The sequence below is a fragment of the Amblyomma americanum genome, chromosome 9 (assembly GCF_052857255.1).
Source record: "Amblyomma americanum isolate KBUSLIRL-KWMA chromosome 9, ASM5285725v1, whole genome shotgun sequence".
Taxonomy (NCBI): domain Eukaryota; kingdom Metazoa; phylum Arthropoda; class Arachnida; order Ixodida; family Ixodidae; genus Amblyomma; species Amblyomma americanum.
Genome location: NC_135505.1, coordinates 78,922,184 through 78,948,794, shown reverse-complemented (window position 1 = coordinate 78,948,794; position 26,611 = coordinate 78,922,184). Strand labels below are relative to the sequence as shown.

At 46.3% G+C, this 26,611-nt stretch overlaps 1 protein-coding gene across 2 annotated transcripts in view; it reads left to right on the top strand.

The window, feature by feature from the left end:
• The first annotated feature begins 11,477 nt into the window (after nucleotides 1–11,477).
• LOC144105448 (uncharacterized) overlaps nucleotides 11,478–26,611 on the top strand; it is a 62,334-nt gene continuing 47,200 nt past the window's right edge. The window contains exon 1 of one of the 2 annotated variants that reach the window (XM_077638571.1): nucleotides 11,478–11,632. The gene's annotated coding sequence lies outside the window, so the exon portion shown is untranslated. The remainder of the gene's footprint in view (nucleotides 11,633–26,611) is intronic. The other variant, XM_077638568.1, reaches the window with a different exon arrangement.

Here is a 26,611-nt window from a genome sequence, read left to right as displayed (position 1 = left end):
CTTAATGCTCGGCTTCTTAGGGCTGAAATGCTTGCGAAAACCTTTCCCATTGGCCCTCTGCAAGCCTAAAACACGTTATTCCTGACATCTTTTGACCTAGCAGTCATTCCGCTGTTGAAGTGAAGTACAGTCATCAAGAAAGGCTGATGCACACGTCGCAGTCGTCTTACGCGGCGAAACGACGACGGAAGCGAGGATGATTACGACTGTGTGCAAAACCATAGTCCGTGAAGTCCACTCGCAGGTGGTGGAAGTGTGCGGGGATAAATGGGTGATCTGTGTGGACGCTGTTGTAAAAAAAAAGAAAAACAATAAAGTAATCCATGCAGAACGGCGTGGTTCGATTTCGAGTGAATGACCTGCGGTTAGGTGCAGGACACTCCTGCACTGACCTGGAACGAAACCTGGAACTGGCTGGCCTGGTGGACATCGGGCTTCCCACACAAAACTGCTTCGGTCTCGCATGGCTTGCTCCACAGTAGTCGAAGACGGCTACAAGCGAAAGAGCGTGGCTTGCGCATGCGAGCTTTTGCCACACGCCCACGAGTCAACGACAAGCGGCCAGAATGGAAAGCGCCAGAATGTAGTCCCCGTGTACAACATCGGGGCTGCATTCGATGACAGCATCAGGCCTAACAGAAGGGAGCCTTTCTGTAATGCATATTGTCATGTAATGCATGTTGTCATACTCGCTCCAGACAGGCTCCAGACAGTCAAGCGGCTTCAGCCTTCGGCTGTCATTACGAGGGGAAAGATACTTCTAAATTCAAGATTTCTTGTCCCTGCTCCAAACGTTAAATACAATTTTGTGGAGCAAGAAGGACCGTCTGTTTTGTTCATAAGAAGCATGGTGTTATTTAAGCGTGTTAGTTCGGGTTGCCATTAATGCGGTCCGCCGACGATAGTGCTATATTATATACGGATCATGCTATTAGAAAAGAAGCGCTATGTTTAACTCATGGTGGACACAACTTGAGGAAAGAATTGAGAGAAGGAGTTGCATGATTCTTTTGGCCTTGCTTTATTTCTTTCTCTCTTCCTTTCTTTCTTTCCTTCTTTCTTTCTTTCTTTATTTCTTCTGTACTTCTTTCCTACACCACCTAGCCTATACGGCTACCACACGAAAAATTAAGTTAGTTTTTTCTGATAATGAAAAACGGGAGAAACACCCTGCTTACTTACAAAAGACGTCTTCGGCAAATAACCAAGGAAATGAGTTTTAGGCCTTTAATCTATAATTATTCCTACTAGTCTCTAAACGAATTTTAGATGTATTGCACCCAAAACTTTATTCATCCATTTTGTATCGTTGGCCAGTGTCACTTCCTTATCTGAAACATGGTGAGAGGAACACGGTAGCCATCACAGGCGTGTATTCTACAGAACAGTATTATGCGTAATTACGCGGAGTTCTCAGGCAAAAGCTCCAAACTTTACGACACAAAATTTTACTCGTGAATTATGAACTCATAATAAACGTTGTGCAAATTTAATGATTAAATCAATATGTTCACAAGGTTCCGGTTAGCTCTAAATTTATCTTAATTCCTTTGCAGTCTGAACTCAAGATGGGTAATTTTCTGTCTCATTCAGTAGAAATGTCGGATACGCTAACCAACCTTACACATCAGCATTCTATTGTAAAACTTCAGTGCTATCCCAAGCTTTTTATACGTCAGCATGAAAGCTGTGCAGTGATATGTTCGCTTGTAATTCATCGGTCGGTGTTATACGTTTGCTAATAACCTGCTTGGGCGTATAACAATGTTGCTTCGCGACGTACTAAGTTATGTGGAAGACGAAGGCGCAGTCCAGGGTCCAGTGCCTTGAGGCGGAGGTTGAAAAACTCTCCCGTGTTGCTTTCACCAACCACTATGCTTTCTGGATGGGGATTGCCGACATTCCTGCCTGTGAAAGCTGCGGTTGTGAGGAGACCATCGCTCATCTTCTCTGTGAGTGCCCTGCATTTGCGAGTGCAAGACATACACTGCGTTGTGCCCTGGACCGCCTCGATCCTCGCCCATTGACAGAGCAAAAGATCCTCGGTCCGTGGCCACATCAGTCGACTGCCCTCAAGGCATACAAGGCACTCTTTGCCTACTTGAAAGCGACTGGATTCAGCGACAAATTGTGACAGCGTTGTGCGGTGTGTTATGCCTTTTTCCCCTTCTCTCTTCGTCCTTTTAGTCCCCTAATTCCTCTTCGCCAGTGCAGGGTAGCCAACCGGAACCCCTTTCTGGTTAACATCCCTGCCTTTCCCTCCTCCTCTTTATCTATCTGCTTGGATGTATACGATGGAATATAGAGCACAGGCATGTCATTTGCCTTTGTCTGCTCCAGGCTCGTTCACGTTTAACTTTTCTGTAATTTTCTACCATTTCTGCTTTTTTCATCTTAAGATTGACGTTTATTTCCAGCAACCTGAGTGATACGTTAAAAAATAGTAGTGGAAACCTATCGCGGTCTATTTGCCCCCCTCAGTTTAGTTTACGGTAGCCAATCTTTCTTGGTGCGCATTTGTTGTTTCCTCTTCTCATGAAACAGGCAGACTTTCTGTGACCACTGACCATAAGTTCTGCACTCTGCTCCTTGACTATATCTGTAATGGAGAGAACAATAATAACAACGGCAAACACACACACACACACACACACACACACACACACACACACACACACACACACACACACACACACACAAATATATATATATATATATATATATATATATATATATATATATATATATTATAATATATATAGCCTTCTCAGCTCCAAGGGCCGCTGCGGTGGCTGAGTGCATATGGCGCTAGCTGATGCCCCGAAGAGAAGCATCGACTTTTGTGCGATTTGGTGCACGAGTCGAAGATGCAAAGAAAAAAGCAAACAAACAAAATACACTGATGATGTGAATTGATATCGACACAGCTATCGTCACAGTCATGCGTGTACTTTGCTTCTTTGCTTTTTCCCTCCCACCTTGCAATAAAAGGCGAGCGCGGGCAATAGACTACAGTTGCAGTAAGCGCCTTGTCCGTGTTCCTTCTTCGTTGGTCCTGTCTACTCTTGCGCATTGTATCTTCGGGTCCGAAAGACGCGGGTTCGATTCCCGACCACGGCGGAGGTCGCGCAGGAGGTAAACTGCAAGTGATAAATGAGGCAGACTGGCGGAGCAGAACTGTGGGTCTGAAAATTAACATGCAGAAAACCATAATAATGTTCAACTGCCTAGCAAGGGAACAACAGTTCACAATTGCAGTTCACAATTTGATCTAGCCAAAAGGCCCAGAAGCGATATTCTGGAAGCGGTAAAAGAATACGTCTACTTAGGGCAGGTAGAGACCGCTGATCCGGATCATGAGAGGGAAATAACTGGAAAGATAAGGATGGGTGGAGCGCATATGGTAAATTCTCTCAGATCATGAATAGCAGGGTACCAATATACCTTAAGAGAAAAGGGTACAACAGCTGTATATTACCGGTACTCACCTACGTGGCAGAAACGTGGAGGTTAACGAAAAGGGTTCAGCTTATGTTAACACAGCGAGCCACGGAAAGAAAAATGATAGGTGTAACGTTAAGAGACCGGAAGCGGGCAGAGTGGGTGAGGGAACAAACGCGTGTTAGTGACATCTTAGTCGAAATCAAGAGGAAGAAATGGTCCTGGGCAGGGCATATACTGCGAAGGCAAGATAACCGCTGGTCCTTAAGTGCAACGGAGTGGATTCCAAGAGAAGGCAAGCGTAGCAGGGGGCGGCATAAGGTTAGGTGGGCGGATGAGATTAGAGGTTTGCAGGCATAGAGTGGGCACAGCTGGCAAAGGACAGGGTTAATTGGAGAGACATGGGAGGGGCCTTTGCCCTGAAGTGGGTGTAGTCAGGTTGATGATTATGATGATAATGATGATGATCAACTCATGATTGGCGAGTCCAGCACTTTATCTGCAGGAGTTGTTTTTCCCCATCACCTTCTGTTTCCGCGCGTCTGTCGTTGTGTGTATTTATACAGTCACGAATTAAATACAAACAGTTGCTAGTCAGCGCTCGTGTGTGTCGGCTCCTCTTTCGACCCGTCTTTTTGCGCTGTTTTTCTTCTAAGATGTTCAATCACCAACTTATCCAGCAACACATTTTGTTAAACTGCTAGTCCTGAAAAAACAAACTAGGTAGTCTCGAGCGTAAGTCACTATTGCGGCCGACACTTCCTAGCCGCTACCAAATATGACTTACAAAATGCTTCCTCCGGTCACTCCAGCTATTTCCGACTGCCGTGGGAAATCAGTGGCACTTACTGATCATTGTAAATATTTGCGGGGAACTTTCGAGTCTTTTTGAGATATTTCCTGGGCTTGTAAACCGGTCCAATCTAAAATCCTGTCCACGGGGGCGCTTTACATGACGGCATCGTTTAAACATTCCACTCCCAGCCACTTCTGGTGGGGCTCATGACATTATCACTGGAAATTTATTGACAGGGGGGCCGCCATTTCAGGCAACTTCCGGCGGCACAGAGTGTTTCGTCGTCGAGAGATGTAAAGAAGCATTTGCAACTGGTATATCATTCTGCTTCTCGACCGGTGAATCCGACTTCACCGAGCAGCTGCCGGTACGAAGATAACAACGCGACAGCGTTATAGCTAACGTTCGAATGATAAGCAATTCGGGTTGTCACACTAATTCAGCACTGGCCGAGAGGGTTATGGTGCGACACGTTGAGCAGTGAAAATTGAAGGTATTAATAACCCACTTAAATTGTCATTACATGGTCGTAGTATGGCCTAAATGCCGTTAGGACATAAGATGGTCTGCAGTAAACTTATTACAGTTGAAAGGAAGTTGGGGTAATTATTTGGGAATCGAACCAATGACTCTTGGGTTGCGAGTCACAGACGTTACCCGCAGGCAACTAAGGCATGTTCGTTAGTAGCTGTGTATCACGTGGTCCAGTATGCCTACCGTTGTGTGCTGTGTAGTGTGCGTAGCTAAAAGTATAAATAAATGACCGGTTCTTTCTGATGTATAAACGCGAAACTAGCCACCGCCGCGCTCTATGGGCTTGGCAGCACCCCAACCATGACGACCGCTTCTCACCTTCGACGCTTGTTCTTGCTGCAGGTGTCCATCTGCCTTTTACGGTGCGACGCCCACTGCGACGACTGGAAGGATGCCGGAAGGCCCTCAGGGATGCCGGCCTGGACGCCGGAACGGCGCGGTGCCCAACATGTGCGGCAGCACTGCATCACGCCCGCCACCCCCACGTCAGCGACAGCGTTGCGCCAGTGCCCGGCACCACCACCGGATGGAAACGCCCCCTGTCTATCACCGCTACTTCCGATAATGATTCGCCAGCGATCAACCTCCTCCCCACCTGACCGATGTATAAACGCGACACTAGCCACCGCCGCGCTCTATGGGCTTGGCGGCACCCCAACCATGACGACCGCTTCTCACCTTCGACGCTTGTTCTTGCTGCAGGTAAATTCTCAATACTGCTTATTTGCGCGACGCACGCGGTATGCTGGTTTACTGGTGCTGCCAAGCCCAATGTGTTGCATTCATATTGCCTCTTATTGTTACCATGTCATAAAGCAGTTACTAATCTTATCAGGCGATATTGAGCTAAACCCCGGTCCCCCCACCCTTCGTTCCGGTGAAAATGGCATTTTCGAAGCACTGGACGAAATCCGAGCCGGCCAAGCCTCACTTCTCGCAGAAATGAAGGCTATCCGCGTCAGGCTTTCCCAAAGTGACAAAGCATTTGAAGAAATTAAAAACCGACTGGCAAAAATTGAAGCTGACTGTTCATCGATAACAGCTGTAAAGAAACAAGTGAACGAAGTACAGGCGCTCTCCGAACAGAACTCTGAGCAGGTTGCTGCTATTAAAAGCAGACTTGATGATTCGGATGACAGGTCGCGCAGATCAAACCTGGTTTTTTTTGGCCATAAAGATGACGAACGGGAAACGTGGGCGCAGTCAGAGGCCCTTATTATCCAACACTGCAGCGAGCAGTTAGACACCACTCTTGCTCCCCTAGATATCGAGAGAGCTCACAGGCTGGGAAAGTTTGGGGCGGACCGAAACCGACCAATAATTGTTAAATTTGCGCATTTTAAGGTTAAAGAAAAGGTTCTTTCATGTGCCAAAAAACTGAAAGGCACAAGTTACAGTATTTCTGAGGACTACTGCCCAAGTACTCTTGCCGCTAGAAAGCGCCTTGTGGAATTCGCGAAGGCACAGGGAGAAACTAAATTCAAACTCAGACATGACAAACTAACCATCGGAAAGAAAACTTACACTTTCGACCGCAGTAATCAGATGGTTGTCCCCCACCCTTTACACACGTAGGAAACACTTGTCTGAAACCTAGCCGTTCTTACTTATCCTTTATATATACTAATATCAGAAGCCTTTTGCCTAAACTTGATCCTCTCAGCAATATAATTCACACAACAGAGTCTAACCTTGTTGTTCTTACCGAGACGTGGCTCACATCATCAATCACCGACTCTGAAATTCTCTCGCTTTCTTCCGACTTAAATATTTTCCGGCGGGATCGAACCGACAAGCGTGGAAGTGGCGTACTGATAGCAGCCCACCGAAATCTCCAATGCATCGAATTAAAAATATCATCGCCCCTAGAAATTATATTTATTTCCAATGCCTCTTACCCGCCTATAATAATCGGCGCCTGTTATCGCCCCCCCGACGCCAACGCTTCTTTTGTCGCCGAATTCCACGCAGTTCTTCAATGCGTAACTGCAACGCACCGTCAGTCACCTATTCTGCTGTTCGGAGACTTTAACTTTCCTGCTATTACCTGGTCTAATCTCGCCAAAACACTATCAAAGAATAACATTGAAAGTGACTTCGTAAACAGGTGTCTAACCTTTGGACTAACGCAAGTAGTCGCCCAACCAACACGTCATAGCAGCAATTCGTCTAATACACTCGATCTGATCCTTACCTCTGACTCCGATAAGCTCTCTTCGCTCACATCTTTACCAGGTCTTAGTGACCATTCCATCATGCACGGTTCGTTTCATTGCCATCTACCGGGTACAACAACAATAATGAAAACAATAACATTATATGACAAAGGAAACTATTCCGCAATCAATACTGCACTTGAGGAATTTTCCGTCTGGCTTCTTGAGGACCTTTCTAAACGTTCCGCTGAGACTAACTGGTTACTTTTCAAGGATAAAATGCATGAGCTGATAAAGACGTACATACCAACTATCACTGTAACCGATAAACAATCATCGCCATGGTTCAACCGCACGCTGAAACGTCTCAACAACATAAAGAAAAGACTCTTTCGCACTGCTAAACGAATTAACAACGAATGCTCATGGAAAAAGTATTACACTGCGGAAAAGGAGTTTGAGTCACTTGCTAACAAAACAAAGCGTATTTTCCATTCATCAGTTTTGCCAACCATGATAAAAAGTGACCCTAAAAAATTTTGGAGCACTATAAACCCTAAACGCTCGCAACCATTACAATTACACGATCACTGCAATCGCCCGATTCCTGCAAGTCAAACAGCCGAAGAACTAAACCGTGCATTCACTTCTGTTTTCACACAAGAACCTGCTAACAATTTACCAGATTTTCCCCATTACGATCACACTGTTATGCCTGAGATCAGTTTTAATCCTCCCGGTATTGTGAAAATCATTGACTCATTAAGGCTTTCATCTTCTGCAGGTGTCGATGGCATTAACACCAAGGTACTAAAACATACGAAAAACACTGTCAGTGTGATTTTATGCCATATTTTCCAGCAATCATTGTCATCAGGAGTGGTGCCGGAAGATTGGAGAGTAGGCAAGGTTGTTCCAGTCCCGAAAAAAGGTCCTCCATCTTTATGTTCTAGTTATCGTCCCATTTCACTAACTAGCGTTTGTTCAAAACTAATGGAGCATGTGCTTTACTCTCACATAGTAAAATTCCTGATATCTGTCACTTTTTTTCATCCTAATCAGCATGGGTTTCGCAAAGGGCTATCATATGATACTCAACTCGCTTTATTCATTAACGACATAAGCTCTAATCTCGATTTAAACATTCCGGTGGACGCTCTCTTTTTGGATTTTGAAAAGGCATTCGACAAGGTTCCCCATCAAAGACTTCTACTTAAACTTTCAAGCTTACACATTAACCCCCTTGTATTAGATTGGATACGCAATTTTCTCACTAACCGGAAACAATTTGTGTATGCTAATAAACTTTCGTCATCTTGCTCCCCGGTCCTTTCCGGTGTCCCCCAAGGCACTGTGCTTGGGCCTTTGCTTTTTCTAATCTATATTAACGACCTGCCTAATAATATCACTTCTCATATCCGCCTATTTGCAGACGACTGTGTAATCTACCGCCCCATCCATAACACCTCGGACTCTCGCTTACTTCAAGACGACCTTAAACGTGTTGAAGCCTGGTGCAACACTTGGTTAATGTCCTTAAACACTAACAAAACGTCATTGCTTTCTTTCCATCGGCGTCAAAACTATCAACCCTTCAAGTACGAAATTAGTGCATCTGAAATAGCATCTGTTCAATCGTATAAATATCTCGGCATCACATTTTCTAACACACTTAATTGGTCAGCGCACATAACAAACATAACAAACGAAGCCAATCGCACTCTTGGCTTCCTCCGTAGGAACTTGCGACTCGCTTCTGCTTCTATTAAAACGTTACATACCTCACATTTGTCCGGCCGAAGTTGGAGTACGCATGCTCAGTCTGGGACCCTCACCAATCTAACCTTTCAAACACCCTCGAATCAGTTCAGAATCGCGCAGCTAGATTTATTTTTTCGGACTACTCGTATCACACCAGCGTCACTGCACTTAAATCTGAGGCTAATCTTACTAATCTCGAGTCCAGACGTTGCATCTTTCGGCTCTGCCTCTTTCATAAATTTTATCACAGCCAACTTGATGTTTCAGCTATCCTGCCAGCTCATCGCTTATCAAGCCGCACCAACCATCCCAAAACAGTCTACCCTCCCCCAGCACAGACTACAGCTCATCTTCGCTCATTCTTCGTGCAAACTGCTCGAGACTGGAACGGCCTGCCGTTCGACTCCGTGCACCACTCCGATCCACTGCACTTCAAGGCTGCCATCCAATCTCCCATTAGTGACACACTCAGCCCATCCCTCATGTAATACCCCATTCCTGGGGCATTTGAGGTATTGATAATAAATAAATAAATAAATGGCAGTTTACATATGTCCTTCAAGAGAAAAGTATATAACAGCGTACCGGTGCTCACCTGCGGGGCAGAAACGTGGAGGCTGACTAAAACGGTTCAAATTAGGTTTAGGACAATGCAGTGGGCTATGGAAAGTGATAGGTGTAACGTTAAGAGACCGGAAGCGGGCAGAGTGGGTGAGGGAACAAACGCGGGTTAATGACATCCTAGTCGAAATCAAGAGGAAGAAATGGGCTTGGGCAGGGCATGTGATGCGAAGGCAAGATAACTGATGGCCGTTAAGGGTAACGGAGTGTATTCCAAGAGAAGGCAAGCGTTGCAGGGGGCGGCAAAAAGTTAGGTGGGCGGATGAGATTAGGAAGTTTGCGGGGATACGGTGGCCGCATGTGGCACAGGGCACGGTTAATTGTAGAAATATTGGACAGGCCTTTGTCCTGCAGTGCGGTACTCAGGCTGGTGATGATTATTCAAAAAAGAAAGCAGCGAATGACAATTAACGTTATCACACGTCATTCCCTTAAGGCGGAGCTTAAGTGTTCCCCTGATTTATTTCGTGTGGGCAATGGCCGCAGTCACTCATGTTATTGGAATGCTACCGTCGAAAAAAAGTCACGGCTGTCTCTCAACTACCCACATTAGATAGCCAGGTAACAAACTTTTTTCAATCAAGAATCCAGTCCTTGATGCTTTGAAGTAGCCTAGTAAGTTCAGATGCGACGTTATCCTCGGAGCTACAACGTATCATTCGCCGTTAGGTATGCTGGAACTTAGGTGGTTGCGCAACTGTTTGCGCACAGCACAATTTAGATCGAAATCGGGAACAACTGCAGACCTTGTTGGGGCTACCTTACACCGATTTCTTTTTGCCCGTGTCTTGGAAAGTCTTCAGAAGCACACTTCTGTTTATTTTTTTGGCAGAAAGGGGGGCGGAGGCGGGCGTCAGTGAGCACGCAACGTTTTCACGCCGCTCTCTAAAGCCAATTTACTCAGCGTTCCTGCAATGCTCCCCGCCCGTTTATTCTTTTTTTTTTTCGGGAAAATACGGCAAAATCGAATGACAGCAGCAGGAGAATGGAAAAGCCCAAATTGAGTACAGACACGTGGGAGGGGGCCTAGAAAGCTCCAGCAGCCCACTCAAGACATCAGAGCGTGAAAGAGGCCCAGAGCCGTTACGGGACGACGCAAATAGGTGCGTTAAAAGCATTCCTGAAAGGAGACTGCGACGGATCGGGGAACGCGGTGGGCCTAGAGAAAAGCCGACGCACACACACCTAAACGCACATAGGTACAAAGGAATCGCAAAGAGGACGGAAGAGGAGACACTGCGGGGGATATGAAACCCGACGGAGGGAGCCCAAGCAAGAGCGGACCACAAAAAGGGCTCCACCGCCCCGATTCAGCAGGCTCTCCTCAGTTAGTTGTATGCACCCCGCTCGCTCCTAACAAAACGACAGCAAATCGCGAGCACAGCGGTAAGCCGACGAGGAAGGGTCCTAGATATGTGTACACAACCACGAAGAGCCCGCTTGGAGTGGAGGAGTAGGCGGGGCGCGTATAGGGCCGTTTCCCTTCCTCAGAGATCAATTCTGCCGTACCGTGCTGTCCTATTCCCTCGCTTACTACTACTCCAACCCCCCCATTTTGACAACAAACGTGGTATCTTGCTGCCCGGCAACTGCGGCTAACCCCTCCCAAAAAAAAAAAAAAGCCGCAGCCGGTGTTAGGAGCAGCGACGGCCTTCTGCGTTCCGCTCCGGAACCCCACTTCTTCCCTTTACGCGGCAGCGTCTATCTGACGCGGAGAGGAAAGCGTGCCTGCCGCTCGAAATGAAGTCACAACGTTGCTACCTCCAGCAGCATCACTGCTCCTCAGATCCCACTACGCGTCGCCGGTTCCCCAGTCCTCTGGGAGCGAGATTAAGAGAGAGAAAGAGCGGAGCGGTAGAGGAGGATGACTTGAAAGCAAGAAGAAATCGAAAGAACAGCGCCTTCCCCTGGCATCGAGAGTACAACGCGGCCCACAGGGGCGTCCAACCAGATTGGACCGGTTTGCCCGACGCGCGGGTTCCCAAAGCGACGCGCGCGCTGCTAGAAGAAAGAGCACAGAAAACGGAGGCAAGGTAAGAAGAGGGAGAGCACCGAACATGGCGACGCTCATGGCTTGCGGCAGGCGCGGGGAGAGGACGCGCCGCTAGGCGGCGCGACGAGTCAGCTGCTTTATTCTCCTCTCTCTGTTCTTCTCCCTCCTCCTTCTTGCCTTCCTCTCCCATCCACCTCCCTCTCTCTATCCGATTCACGCCCTCGGCGGATTTGTTCGCAGCAGCCGCGCGATCCCTTCAAGCGAGCAAGGCGCCTGCACCAGTGACGCCGACGTGAAACTTGGGATCGTACGACGTGCCCGACTCGAGTGGTGAGTAGTCGAGCACGGCCACTCCGTCCGCGGCTTTCGCGGAATTCTCCCTAGAGAAGATAGGGAAGACAAGGCAGTCACCGACAGCGATGCCCGTACGCTCGCTCCGCTGCGGTCATCAGCATCCGCCGTAGCGCTGTCTCCTCCGGTGTACTGAGGATGCGGAGCGTAGCGTCTGGCAGCCGTAGTAGACTGCTCCTCCGTCCTGTTCGTACGGAGCGCAGCCGGCCGCCGTACAGAGCGACGTATCTGGAAGCTGTTCTCGGTTAGCGGCGAGTGATGCCGTAGTACGGCTTAGTGCCCCGCAATTTGTTTCCTTCCTTCAGCTGTCCCTGCTTGCACGTTCGCTTTAAACTTTTCTTCCAGTCCCGCCTACGATCAAGCAAGATGAAGTTATGGGTTTTGCTGCCGCCGCGACTGCACCTCAACTTTTCGCTTCCTTGAACGAAGTTCGCCTAGCTCGAAAGGCAAGTTGTCTGCGCAAGATTTAATAAAGAGTGGCCATGAAGGCAATCGGCGTAAGAAAAAAACCCAGTTGTGCTGTGTTAAGTCGCCGCAGCAGTACAGAAAGCAAATACTCCGTGGTGAAAAACATATCCGGGCCTTCATGTAAGGCCTCAAGTGATTTAACATTGTTAAGCTTGTATATTTTATTGATGCTCTTGCACAACGGGCCCCTAATAAGATTCTCTCCGTAACCAGACAAAAAATAGAAGCTTAAAACAGTTTGGAAAGATCTAAAAATGGCATCAAGAAACCTGAACAACCCGTTACTCGCGCAGCATGTCAGATGTGGAAGTTAAGCGGTGGCAGTGTAATAGAACTAGTGCATGGTAATAATTAGCCTATCCCACTTCTGCTGGCTCGTTGCTGTGGTAAAGCGAATGCAACGCTTTTCTAGCGTCGTTTTCCGGGAACCCACCGTTTAGCAGCGAAATGTTAATAAATTGTTCGTTTTCTTTTTACGTGGTCACGCTTAGTTGTTGTGAACGGCTTTAACAAATTCCGGTGGCAGTGCACAAATTCCAAACTGTTTGTAGTTTCTTTAATTCCAATGTAGACCCAATGTAATTCCAATGTAGACTCAAAGTAATTTCAATGTAAACCCAATATAATTTCAATGAAGCTATCACAAGTTCATTAAGTCGAAAATGCTGGTAGGTGGGTGTCAATACTCACTATAAGCTCGTATTTTCAGACGTGCTAAGTAACAACAGTTCACTACACCAGTTCAGGGTTACGAGTGTTATGTAATTCACAGTACACGACTACGATGTCTTACAGAGTGAACAATTAGTCAAGCCTTCGATTCGAATTATGGACGTTCACCTTGTGAAAAAGCTGTCTTCAAAATTGCACGGCCTGACTTGAGTCAAAGTAAAGTCTTGAAAGCAGTTCACACTTCGAAGAATAATTAAACAAGAACAAAAATTGTTGTGCAAGACTGAATGCATCGGCGACAGATGCATACGCATGTTTTCTTGTTTTCATTGGATGTAGTCGCTTACTTTTCTCTTTTATCCCACTTTCTGTTTCTGAAACGCCATACCAATCTTTGGTTTATAGGCTTGCCATCGTCAGGTACACTGCACTTTTGTTTAAAGTACTGCGCTCAGATTGCGTCACGCTTGGAGCTAAGCGATTCCGTGTTGCGTCGCCAGACAGTCATCAGTACGGCGGGCACGTATCGTCAGATTGCTGCAATCTTCGTAATGGGGGGGGGGGGGGGGGGGGGGGGGGGCGCTCGAGCGCTTAACAATAAAACATGAGCTGCAGAGCATCGAGGGCTTCATCCGGCCAACTCGGAAAGAAATCAGGACGTTGCCATGAGAGCACAATTGCAGAAGACAACGCTGTAATGATTCAGCGACTGGCGTTTATGGTCTTACAACATCAGGCGAACGTTTTGGGCGGTATCGTTGGAAAGGTAAGCCGGTAGATATCGTCCATTGATCGCTCCATAATTCGTGTCGCGTCAGTGAAAATGGGTGGCTAGATTACGGAAAGTACTCGAAGACACATAGCGTCTTTTAAATGGCATCGAGGGAAGGCTCACTGGCCCGTGGGAATTGTTCAGATGGAATGAGTTTCAGCACGAAGAAGCTAGCGAGGAACACCAAATGGCGTAACGGGTGCGACAGCGTTCGTCCGATTGATTTTCAGTTCTTCTCTTGTGTTTACTCCATGAGCCTAAATTATTTACACTTCTGTAAGTTGCCGTAAACAGCCGGAGAAACAATACTGTGGAGCCATAAATGCCTGACTCCTGCAGCCCGACCCATCTTGCGCAAAGCCGCAATAACAGTGATCCGCCAGAATATCGTCATGAATAACTGAAGTGTGTCTGGGCGTTCAGCTGGGCGCGCTGACGGTAGGTTGTTACCGACTGGTGCGCCACCGTTGAGCGCTTAGGGAAAAAGCATTGGGCACTTTAAGAATAAAAGCTCAGCTGAAGCAACCATAAACGCTTCCTGTTTAGAAAGAAAGAGGCAATATCTGAACCGTCCATCTCAAGGGGAAACTGTGTACAGGACAGAAAAATAATCCGCAAAGAAAGTCTCAATGATGGCGCGTCTTTCGCAGAAGTCTTTTGCAATCTCTGGCACGTCACTGGGTCCGTCCTGGCCAGCGTTCTTTCATTCCGAATTATCGTGAGATAACTTTTCAGGAAGTGTAACAGCGGGTTACGTCAAGTTTCAGCAACTCTAGCAAAACTTGGGGCAACAGAGGCATAGGCCGCAGCGAGGACTTGCTTATGACTGTGGTACATTCCAGGTCCGGTAGCCATGTCTACAGCGGTATCGAAAAGCAAACACCATTTCGTAGTACTTATAATGGGAAGAATTAACAGATCAATCTTTAGCAAGCTGTTTTGCCTCGTTGTTAATAATATCAAGCATGTAATGGGGCATCCTTAAACATTCGTTAAGCGACAGCTATCTTTGACCGCCATTTTTCATCAATTTATTCCCAAATCACTGAGCCTACCGAAATCAATCTTTTATCTCACATTTTAGTTCCGCTGAAAAATGATCGTAAATGCCGATAGTGTCGCAATTACCAGAAAAGGCAGCAAAATCTAATAGCAGCAGCGGTTCGGTCGTTTTAATATCTAAATGAAAAGAAAACACAATAATCCGCCAACATTCTTAAAGAAGAAGCTCTCGTGAAGCAATCGCAAGCAGCTTTATTTTTTCTTTGCGTGTTTCTCTCACGTTCAGTCAGCGTTGTCTTTAGTTTTGCTTGCGTGTCAACAGCAGCAGCAACATCACATGATTAAGTGCCCAGGTAAGTGCTCCCTAAAGCACCCAATTTATTTCTTATACGCTTTGCTTCTGCAGTTCGCCAGCGCGCCTCTTCAACATGTCACTTATCTTAGCTAGCTAACAGTGCACTTTATACTTTCTCTTTGCTTTTTTTCCGAGCACGAAAATGCATTAACACAGAAGCGATGGCTAGGAACTGGTAAACCATTACCGGTTATGTGACTCTTCTGGTAGGTTTCTTTTTTTTTGTTCACTTTTTGCTGATTATGAAGACAAACGCGCTTAATAGACAACGGTTGGTTTATGGGCTTCTGCTTTTGTGCTAGAACACGCACCAGGCCTGATGCTTAATGTAGAAGAAGGTTTAGGCCATCAGAGCACTGCTTAAGTGCTTCGAAGCCACATTCTTTAGTGGCCGCTTACAGCTTAAAGGTGCACATTTTAATTTGCCACAACTGGCCCTAAACCATGGTAAAGTCAGAAGGAAACGACGGACTGGAATTTCCTTTTCCCTTACATTCCACTCGCTTTAACTCTCTTAACTGCGTCCCCCGCTGTGGGCGAGGTGGCGCTGGTGAGCATTCTCAAGCTTAGGTTACATGAAACACAAATACCCCTGAAAGTAGAAGATTGGACAGCCGCCGCCGTAGCATAGTTGGTAGAGCACCGTACGTGAAATTCAGAGGTCGTGGGTATGCAATTGTTTGTTCTTCTATTTTCTAATCAGTTGTCTTTCAACCATAAAATGATGACACTAGTAACTTCCAAATGATTAACAGCACGTATTAAGATAATGGAAACATTCCTCTATGATTTCCTTAGTTTCACTGACTGTTTGCCTCCTTCATATATGCATGTAATAAAGAGGATATCCAGCCGGCCATTATATGATAGGATAACCTCCTTATCTTTCATTTCTTCTCCCCGTCCCTTAATTTCCTGCAAGAGTTGGCCTTCCAGGCAGAAAAAAAAAGAAATCAAGCATCAGCTCTCTCCGTTTCCGTAATGAAGAGCTTTCTTTCCAAATACTGGAAAACAAACACAAAGCGTCGTCGCAAGCGCTCGTAAAACTCGCTGCGCCTAGTCCGGATGTTTATTCAACACCTCTCTTCGAATCCACCCATGGTCGTTGCTTCTTCCAATGTTTTCGTGCTTAAAGTCCCCGTGTGCTGAAATAACCGTCTATATATCCCACAGCGCTAGTTCTTTAAATTCTCTCTTCGCACATATCCACCTCTAGATTCCGAGTGGCTTGCGCCGGTGCATTATGAGGGGTGTTGTTATTTCTTTTCTCGCGTAAATGCCGGCGATCCTGCTCAGAAGTTCCCTCTGATTAAGTGTGTGTTTCGCACAAAACAATTGCTGATGTTCCAGAAGTGCGCAAGGATTTTCTTTTGCTTGTCTGAGGCGAAAAGGGATTGAGGCGCGGGGGGGGGGGGGGGGGGGGGCGGACGCTGCACCGCTATCTATGCAAGCAGTCAGCTATACAATCGGTCAATTCTACGGTTTTCGCACCACCTATGCTGCGTCCTTTGCAACTTTCTAGTTCTGACACGTTGTCGTTGAGTTCGACAATTCGACAGAAATGTTGCATACTTACTCTACTCTAAGCGCACGAGGCTGAATATGTGCAGGAAAGCTAGAGCCGGAAGTAACACACCATTTGTCGCTAAAGTATTGTTGACCTCCATCCTATAATATAAACACCCATCCATGAAGTAATTGAAATATGAATGTTTATTTTTAGCTGCTTTGAACCAATCACTGCAATACAGGACCTTGAGCGATCTCGTTTTTAAACAACTGCAAATTAACGTTTATCGGATCTTTTTTTGTTACCAGGAATTGTAGTGATTATTACACGCAATAAATGTATAATGCTAATGTATGCCAAAGCTCAAGAGAGGTAATAGAAAGGAGAGTGTTGTAATTTGTGCTGAAATCTCCCTTCTCGCCCAGGGTCCCGCTTGACTGAGCAATCAGCCAGTCTAGTGCTCGAACCAGTGTGAAAACTGCCCCGTCACAAGCTATGTGTTCCACTCAAAGCTTCTTACAGCAGTCATAACGCCGAAGGGCTTACATGTCCTGTTTTTTCTTTGGACAAAACAGTATTGTAACAATTTCTGGATAACAAAGATAAAGGAAGTATGAAATCTATCTAACTCCATTCCCGCAAGTAAACACAAAGTTAGTATTTATCTTAACCCAACGTACAAGGTACCCAATAAATGTGCAGTGTTACTCAAAAGTTCCCAGGCCACAGGTCTCCTTTTCAGCGGCATACCTCTCCACCTACAATAGCAATAAAGGTATCAAGTTTCTCAGAGGTGACAATGATACTTATCCTATCCTATATAAAGATTTTGGGTTTCGGGGGTGTCATAACTGTCCTTCTGCAGAGCTTGAAAGAACACCCTATGGCCTGGGAACTTTTGACCGACGCTGTACATAGCTCACTTGGAAGCATCGCGATTGAAGAAAATTTCGCCTTTTTGTTTTCATTCATTTCCAGCTTGAACAGCTCTTCTAGCCTTACAAAGAAACTCTGGTGCCTGATGGCAGTCATGTTCAAAGCCGCCAGTTGTCCAGTGCTTAAATAAAGAAAAAAAAACGTGTTTTAACCGCAACAATCAGCAGTACGAAGGTCAGGGCGCCTGCAAATCAGCAATCCATCGTCTAACGCGCTGACAACGTTGTTTCACCTCTGATTAAGTGATGCCAGCTGTAGTTTCCGCGGTGCTGCTTAAATGTGATTACTGTTTTATGGTTGGAGCCGCTAGCTTGAAAAGGTCAATATAAGCACACTTTGCTTGCCGGCGAGCAAATTGAAAACAGCACGATAATTATCAGCGTCTAGGAGCACAGATGCTTACAAACTACAATCGCTAACTCAATCTGGGGACATTTTTGATAACGCTCGAGCAAGGCGTTGCTGAAGGGTTAGCGACACACTAGTTTTTCTACTTACCCAGCCGCGACTTTCGACCAGTCACGAAACCATAGCATGCGCCAGTATGAGCTTGAGACCGCCACAGTGTGCGTGGCTTCGCCGGTTGTTTTTTTTTTTCTCGTGACGAGTGGAAACATGCGTGCCACACCTTTATTAGAATGAAACCAAACTAGATAGAAACCAAACTCGCGTTCTCTGGCGAGCAATGCTTTGCACCCGCAGGTTTTCCCACGCTATGTGAATTAGGGACGCCGGAAAGGGAGAGGGGTCGGAAAACAAGGAATCAAGCGGGATGCGGAATTGATGACTCACTGTTGAAACCCCAGGTGTTGGCCTTCCCACTCCTGTTCTCTGTGGCCACCTGTCGAGGGGTGTGTTCGGCTCTATGGGAACCTGCAATCTGGATGCGTAATAACACAATCGTACTCGCATCAGTGACGCGAGCGCGCGAACACGTCACGTCCGTTTAATGGAACATTCAGCGCTGCCCTCTTTTGTATTTAGCGTACACCTAACTTTTGGGAAACAGTTAGCGCTTCCATCCAGCTTGCAACCCTTTGTTTGTTTTTTATCGTGGTTATGAAGTTTCCCAAACTCTTCGGTTGGTTGATTGGCGCGTCTGCGCTGCCGAAGTACACGATAAAAAAAATATAAAAAATACAGCATTGCACTCAAGTCTGCTTAAAGGGACACTGAGGAGAAATTGAAGTTGGCTTGTATCGATAGAATAACAGCTCCTGACCACAAAAACGCCACTCTTACTGAAAACAAAGCTCTTGTAATGTAGAAAATAGCAAAAACCAAAATACAGGTGTCGCCGCCACAGGCCAATCTCGCAAGTACAAGCGTGATGACTTCGTAGGACAAGAGGCGCCACCTTGGAGGAATTTTCATTACTTCATGGAAACCACGTATCTCTGAGGCTGGCAAACGAAGGTTGCGCACCGCAGAGCTAGCCGTCAGAAATCACGGAGTCTGCGTTTACGTCACGTATCACGTCACTCCGTTCTGAGACGTCATAAGAGTTGCCGTGGCGTCATAAGAGTTCCCTGAGTTTGAATCAGAGCGGCGGGAAAAACTTTTTCATCTTCGAATCCAAATTTCTTTGAAATAAATGCATCTTTCGCGCCCAGACAAGCGGCAACAAAGCCATGAAATGCCGAACTATCAGGTTTTGCTAACAAAAAAAAAATGATAGAGTTCTCCTCAATGTTCCTTTAAGAGTGCAAAGTCGAAAGCATTTCTCTATATCCCTCCATTTTTCATGCCTTAATTTTTTTATTATTTAAAATTTTGTAATTTTATGTTTGTTTTATATTTTAACCTTGTTTTTTTCTTTTCTTTTTTTTTTCAAAGTAAGTAAACATTCTCAAAACATCTACATCGTTTTTCATCGAATCAGTCGCACAAAACCTGCTTCAAACATGGCATTAATTTTCATTACTTCAAGTTTGTTAACCAACTACATAATCGTGCGGACAAAATTTTCGGATACTTTGTGTTAAAGCGACATAACCATATAATGCTTTCGCATTAAAAAAAAAACAATATTCTTTTACTGCTGGTGACTGTTCAAAGGCAACTGCTTTTAAAAGCTTTACCCCTGTAGCACAAATTGGAGATAAACATAAAATGATGTTTTTGTGTTTCGAGAGAAAGCTACAATTTTCCCATGCTAGCAGAACATATGATGTGTAGCTCAGCAGAATATTAACTTGAAGAGACAATATTAACTTGTGTCTCCTGGCCAGCGCCATCCTTCAAAATCAAATTGCCCCTTTTTACTTCAACATGAACATAGATGTGTGAAGCCAGAGGCTAAAATCGACACGAAATGCTTGGCGGAGCCTGTGGCCGCATATATTTGGAATAGGCTTACGCAGTAAGAATTTTGCAATACACGAAGTCATAGCCAGAGTAACTGGAGGACTGCGAAGCAAGATAAGACTTTAATTGATGTCTTGCTGTATACCAAGATGAGCTTCGTTCAGAAAATGCAGTTAGAATTCATAGAATGTTTTCTGTGGCGTGTTAATCAATACCGAAATAAAAACACTGCGTTTCTGGAGAGTCATTCGTTGAATATGGAGCAACCTTGTAGAACCACTGAAGCCATCTAAGGGGGAATAGTATTGTTATGCTAATCACCTGAGCCCTGACTTGCGTGCAGGTCATATGCACTGTTCATTTGTTACCAGTAAGACGGCCCCCTAGACATACTTCATAGGAGTGAAAGCAATCACTATTTCAATTCGTCGCCTGCAGTGCAACCCGCGCTGCTGAACGCTTAGGCGAGTTCGAAGCAAACTATGCGTAGGTGTTAAAAATGCTACGCTAACCTCCCTTATTCGTTTCTTCGCTTCGGTAGATATACAGTAGCTATTGTTAGCCACTGCAGTGGCTCATTGGTTATGGCGCTCGGCTGCTTACCCGAAAGACGCGGGACGCGGGTTCGATCCCGGCCGCGGCGGTCGAATTTCGACGCAGGCGAAATTCTAGACGCCCGTGTACTGTGCGATGTCGGTGCACGTTAAAGAACCCCTGGTGGTCGGAATAACCGGGGCCCTTCACTACGACGTCCGTCATAGCGGGAATCGCTTTTGGACGTTATAAACTTGCATAAACCATTAACTTCTTTTTTTTGGTTTGGTTTACTTGGGTTTAACATCCCAAAGCGACTCAGGCTATGGGGGACGCCATAGTGAAGGGCTACGGAAATTTCTAGCCCCAGGTGGTCGAAAATTCTGGAGCCCTTCACTACGGCGTCCCTCATAGCCTGAGTCGCTTTCTCCCAGTTTTGTGTCCCTGCTTTCATTTCCTTGTGTTTCTTGTTTTTCTTTCCTTATGACCTTTTTCTTTTTGTTGTTTACTTTATTTTCCTTCCTTCTTTCCTGCTTTCATTTCGTTCATTTTTCGTTCATCGTCAGTGGAACGTCTTGCTTTAAATATCGCGCCATCTGGCCTGAGAACTTCGGCTCGCCTCAATGGATCACGCTACCGTTTCATAAGCGCCTCCTGGAAGCAGTCATTTCGAATTCCGCTTTTGCATGCATATATATCTTTCGTGACGCAAGTGCTTCAAAAACGCCTCTGTATCGAGCCTTCCTGCATCCATAAGGAAACTAAACAAACGCCCAAGGAAGCAGGCAAGGAGCTTCAAGGATCTATCTTCTGAGCTGCTCTCTTCTTGCGGTTGACGGGAACTGCGCATGCGTGCGTTTAATGCGAATAGCTCAGCCGTTTCTTCCAATGCACGGATCTCGCAACTGCAGAAACTTCAGTGAGATAGTGACCAGTGAGGCGTCAAGACGCTCACTATGACGTGGCTTGGCAGGAACGCAGTTTTTTCGTTTTGCCATGTTACGAAACTTTAGCTTCAAATCGCGGCGATTTCTTCGGAACTATTCTTTGGACGGCAAGCTATCTTGCGTATCCGCCCTCGGTGGGCACCTGTCTGGTTGCAACACTAAGAATTCAAATGTAAATAGACGATATTTAAGTTCTCCTTCTTTATCACAGTGGGCGCCTCAAACCGTAGATTTAAAAATTCTGTTCCGGACAGCTTGACGGTTTCTGACAAGCGCTGCCAGGAGACCTTCACAAGCAGCGCAAGGGTGGTATCATAAACGTTTTACCCAGTCTGCGGAGCTTTGCCTCTGGGATCAGAGGCACCTTAGATGGTGATAGATCAGTGGTCTTCATACCCGGTGTTTTTGTGGTGTGCTGTATAGTTTCGTATTGGTTGTAAAGCTGCGAATATCCGTTGGTGCCGAACGCAACGCAAATGTTACCGCCGACATCAGACGTAACCTCGGTAGGCTCCTCTACGAAGAACTCCGCGGAGGAACCATGAATCACAGAATACAATGAGCCTGAACTGTGACCCAAGATAAAGTTCATTCATTCATTCATTCATTCATTCATTCATTCATTCATTCATTCATTCATTCATTCATTCATTCATTCATTCATTCCGGACAGTTGCGTAGCTGATATGACTAGGACTAGAGACCCAGGCGCAGGAGGGGATTGAGGTCATGATGAACCTCTTGTTTTGCAATGCACCTATTTGTGCTGATGACGGTTGATGATCAGAGCTTTGAGACGGACTATCAAAATGTCTTAGGCTGATTCAGAGGACAGCACTCCGCTAAATTCACTGCCCGTTAAAAACAGGAACACGTGACAAACCTCTTGACTATGTCGGGCCTGTTGTACCTCCCGCGGGCTGCAAAGCACGGGGAACCGAACTCGCGACCTCGACAGTGAAGACGCAGAGTAGGGGTCACAGTGGACCACGCGTCATCTGGGCAGCCGCAGCAGCAGCGGATGCTAACAGCAGAAAGATGAATCACAGATGGCCCCCGCGTCATCCAGACCGTGAAAGAAGGAACGAATAAACAAGAAAAAAAAAGAAGCACGAGTGGTGGCAGCGGTCCAGGGCTTCTTCCCCCTCCCTCCTCCTGTCTTTCCTCCTCCCCGTGCTTTCGCTTAATCCGCGGCGAATTATTCACGAACTTGCGCTAATTGCGTTGGGGCGCAGTTCTTTGGGGCTCTCAGAATAGGCGAGTTCTCCAGCGGAAAGCTTAGCAAGCGCTTTCCAGCGTGGGCTTCGGGGCGCGCGCTTTTAACGCAACAAGGCCTGGAATACAGAAGAGCAGAGAAAAAAAAAAGCGGAGGCTGGGCGGAAACAAATTACTACCGCCGGCGTTGATTGGGGACGGAGATGAATTTGAAATTTTAATGCGAGCGTCGCTGCGCAAATTCCCCCTTAATTATCCAAGCGCACCCGCTCCCCTCGACGAAAAAAAGAAACCACAAGACGAGATGAAAAAAAATTACTGATTCCCCGTGGCTTTTGGGGGCTGCCACGTGACGGGAAACAGAACGAGCTAAAGAGAGGTATATACTAACCTACGTCACAAGTTGCGTGCAGTACGGTGAAAGCTTGGCTCCGGAACAGGTTGTTGCTCATACACTCGTTGCATGGTTGGTTAACTGGTTAATCTGCCTTGGTTAGTTCGACACTAACAAAAGCGAGCGCAACACTGAAGCGTCCCCTTGTTAGGTCTTTCTTCGAGCAGTTAATTATTAAGTTCAGGCATGAACTAAATGTAAACCGTCGTTATAGATGCGGTCGGAAAGGGCTGCTGGTCTTACACTGGTTCCGTAGTCTATTACTTTCACTTGCTAAATTGAGTAATTCGCTCCGCGCAAGCTAAACCCTGCTTAACTTAGAAATGTGCCTGTTAGGCCCTTTTTCGTGGCTTAATAAGGCTGTTAAGGTACCTAATTGAAACAGCATAAAGAAATTCGCTCTGCTTAGGTGGTGCTACACAGTTCAGGGCCTAAGCTATACGTTGCACATAACTCCCGGCGCGATGACTGAGGAGCGGTTATATATTTAAAAAAAACCTCGCGCGCGCCGACGGCTTGTTTAATGGCGTGCCCAGCGTTGGCAGCCGTAATTGATGGCTTGTCATCGGAGCAAAACTCGTCCGCCCGTAAATTTTGCGCGACAGCATTGAGTTTCTTTTGGGGGATTTTTGCCCCTCGACAGGATATATACCTGCGTTCTGTCAAGCCATGGCACTTTCTCTTTTTTCCTTCCCACGCTGTCTACCAGCTAGCCGCTCGACTTTCGCTTTATTTTACGCGTTGTTCGTCCTATATCTTTTTTCTAGTCTTTCTTTTTTTTTCTCTCTCTCTCTATCTGTTACCAGACCGGCGGGACAGCGTCATAGCTGGGGAAACTCTACGCCTCCTCGAGATAACGCCTCGCGGTTATGGCCGGCCCGGCCGGAAAGTGTCGCAAATTATAATTAAAGAAAACAAACAGAAAATAAAACGGAGCCATGTGCGTTCCGTTGCTTCTTTCTTTTTCCGCTGGGTTCTTTCGTTCACGGCGTTGACGCGTCGACGTTTCAGGTTACGCGGGCGTTCGAAACTGAGCACTTTTTTTTTCTTTTTTTTTTCTCTTCGTTCACTCTCCGGTATTTTACTTTCTTTATTTCGCCGCAAAACGCTCTAATTTATGCGCTGTCCGTGACGTTTTAACTCGAAAGCGAGGCCTCTGGTAAGATAACAGGCAACCAGCGCCTCCTCCATCGCCTTTATGAGAGGTTCAGCTACCGTGGCTGTTCCGGAGCTTGGCTTCTGCTCTGAAATGGTCTATACATAGGGCTCGCTCACAGTCATTAACATTTCTCTCTCGCTCATCCGTCGTCCATGACGTTTAACATTTTGAAGCTTTATATTGTGTAACGAGGAGTTCCGGCAACCTTTCCTGGAGGGAGATATAAATATCGCAAAGAGAGTCGTCCCTATTCTATACTGCCGCTTGCTCGGATCTTCCGGTAGGAATAGATTAGTGCCTATGCAGGTACTTCGTGATGAGACAGGTGAATAATGGAGCACGTGAAGGAGGAACAGGTTTATATAAGGCGCTTGCGACAAGCGAATGGTGTCGTAGCCCTCGGAGTGCGCTTTCTTTTTTCTGGCGCTGTTTTAACGAAGACTGTTTAATAATAACGCTGGTTGGAAAACTTCCTGCTTTTCCGGGTCCGACAGAAAGATAGGGCTGAAATTTTTCGAGCTTTGTAGATTGTGGCGTCACCTGTGGCTGGGAAAGGAGCTGTTATGGATTGTTTGGAAGCACGGCAGCAAGCTTCAGGTCTGGCATTAAAAGAACCCTTGAGACAAAGCGTTGAGTCATTCATAACGCTTTCGCATAACAATCAGTGTTTGTCCAAATAGAAATTTGCGTGAATCGATGGGTTTTACTGGCATCTCCTTTAAATCGGGGCGCCCTCATGAAGACTGATTTTATATAGTGATCTTATTTATTTCCTACTTTTTAATGCTTTCAGTTCCATTCCCGTCCTTTGAATTTTTAAGCTGGTTACTCCTTCAGCTCTAAATTATGCTACCTTGATTTCTGCTATGGTCCAGGAATACTGCTCATTCTGCTTCTACGCTGCTAGTACTGTAGCCCTCCCCTGCACGTAGGTATGACTGACAACTTTTGTCGCCATGCTGCTCCATTGGCACGTCATGACACAGCTCTGAAGTTTACCAATGATTTATTTTTGAAGCCTGAATATTAGTGCGTAATTTTATCGTCCTCCTCACCTCTTTCATATCATTTCTCCATTCTGCCTGTTATCCTTTATTTCCGCTGCCCCAGCTCAGCTGCTTCAGTATCGATGGCAGATCCCGGGGCTAGCAAAAATTCTTTTCCTTCCTTTTTGCTATTATTTTAATAAACAACCACGACCACCACCACCACCAGAAAAACAGAAGTTAACTCTGATCGGCCGTTTTAATTGCGCAGCGGTGATAATTTTCTTAATAAATCTGCCAGGTTCTTGCATTTCTGTTTTACAGTGTCGGCTAGTGACGCAATAGTGTTACTTCATAACTTTTGTCCCATCATTTTGTTGCTTCGACATTACGGGGCTAAACGCTCCTCTAGTTGAGCAAGTGCAAAGGACTCTAACGAGAGGGAGCATTTAATGACGCCAGAGCGATTAATTATGACCCCCCCCCCCCCCTCCCGCAGTAACCGCTGCTGAGGCTTCTGCTGCAGGCGCTGAAACAGGAATATGCAAACATGCACGTATATTTCGTTCACTGAAATGGCTGCCTGCAATCCTTCCGGTCTGCTTGCATAATAATAAACTTCGTTACTGCACACGGACCAGGACGGAGACCGTTAGCAGCATACTTCCGGAACTACCATCACTGTTGTCTTCCTTCGTGCGAAAGTAGGCATCGTGATGGGGGCCATATTCTAAACGACCTTTTACACACGTTATTAAACGACAGTCGGTGTTCCTTGTAGTAACGAAAGGGGGGGGGGGGGGGGAGGCGAAATAACGACAGGCGAATTATGGCCTTTGCACAGTAATGAGCTGAGCATGTTAAATAGCGCATACGTCTATCGCAGCAACCGGTCTGTTACGCCCGTAACGTTACGGCTAACGACCGTTTTCTTCTGATGATGCACTACACTCGGCGATTCAAGACAGCAGGGCCTCATGGCGAGGCGGACGCCTGCAGTAGAGCTTATAGCCGGTGGACTACGTTTCCATTTTTGTGTACCGTCTATGCAATAAATATTTCGTGGTCCTCCGCGAGGGAGTAAGCCCAGGCAACTAAGCTCTCGTATCCGTTGCGTCCACGAGGTAATTTCCCCTCTCCAAACCAGACTCCCTTTGCGGCGCTAGTCTGGAAATTTCGACATGTGGCCACCTGTTTAGATGGCTTTCGGGAGCAAGCAGACGTACGCGCCACCCTATAGCCAATTAAAGAAGCAAAATAATGCAATAAGCCGCATTCCACCTCTGATTCCGCGCTGGCTATGAGATCATGCCCATTCCTAAGGTGGCGCAACATTACCCGTGGCCCCAAATATGAATGTAATAAACCTGTTTCTTATTCTTTTTTACGCGGAGGCCACGCAACAAGTATCGCAAATTGGGGGACAGAGTCTGTGTAAATATAGTCACTCTACACCTGCTCTACACGATGGAGCAGGGACAATTCTTTCACCGATTCTTTCATAGGGAAAGATATGATTACCGGCTACCGCAATCGCAAGAGTGGAGCGTGAGCAGAGTTGCCTGTTTTGTTCGTTTGTTTGATCTTTTATCCGCATTGAAAACAACGCCCACATTCGAATACTGTAATTGCCGGCGCCACAGCAGAAACTACAGACATGCAGAAATGCGGAATCGAGAGACATTGGGCGTTTCAACATGC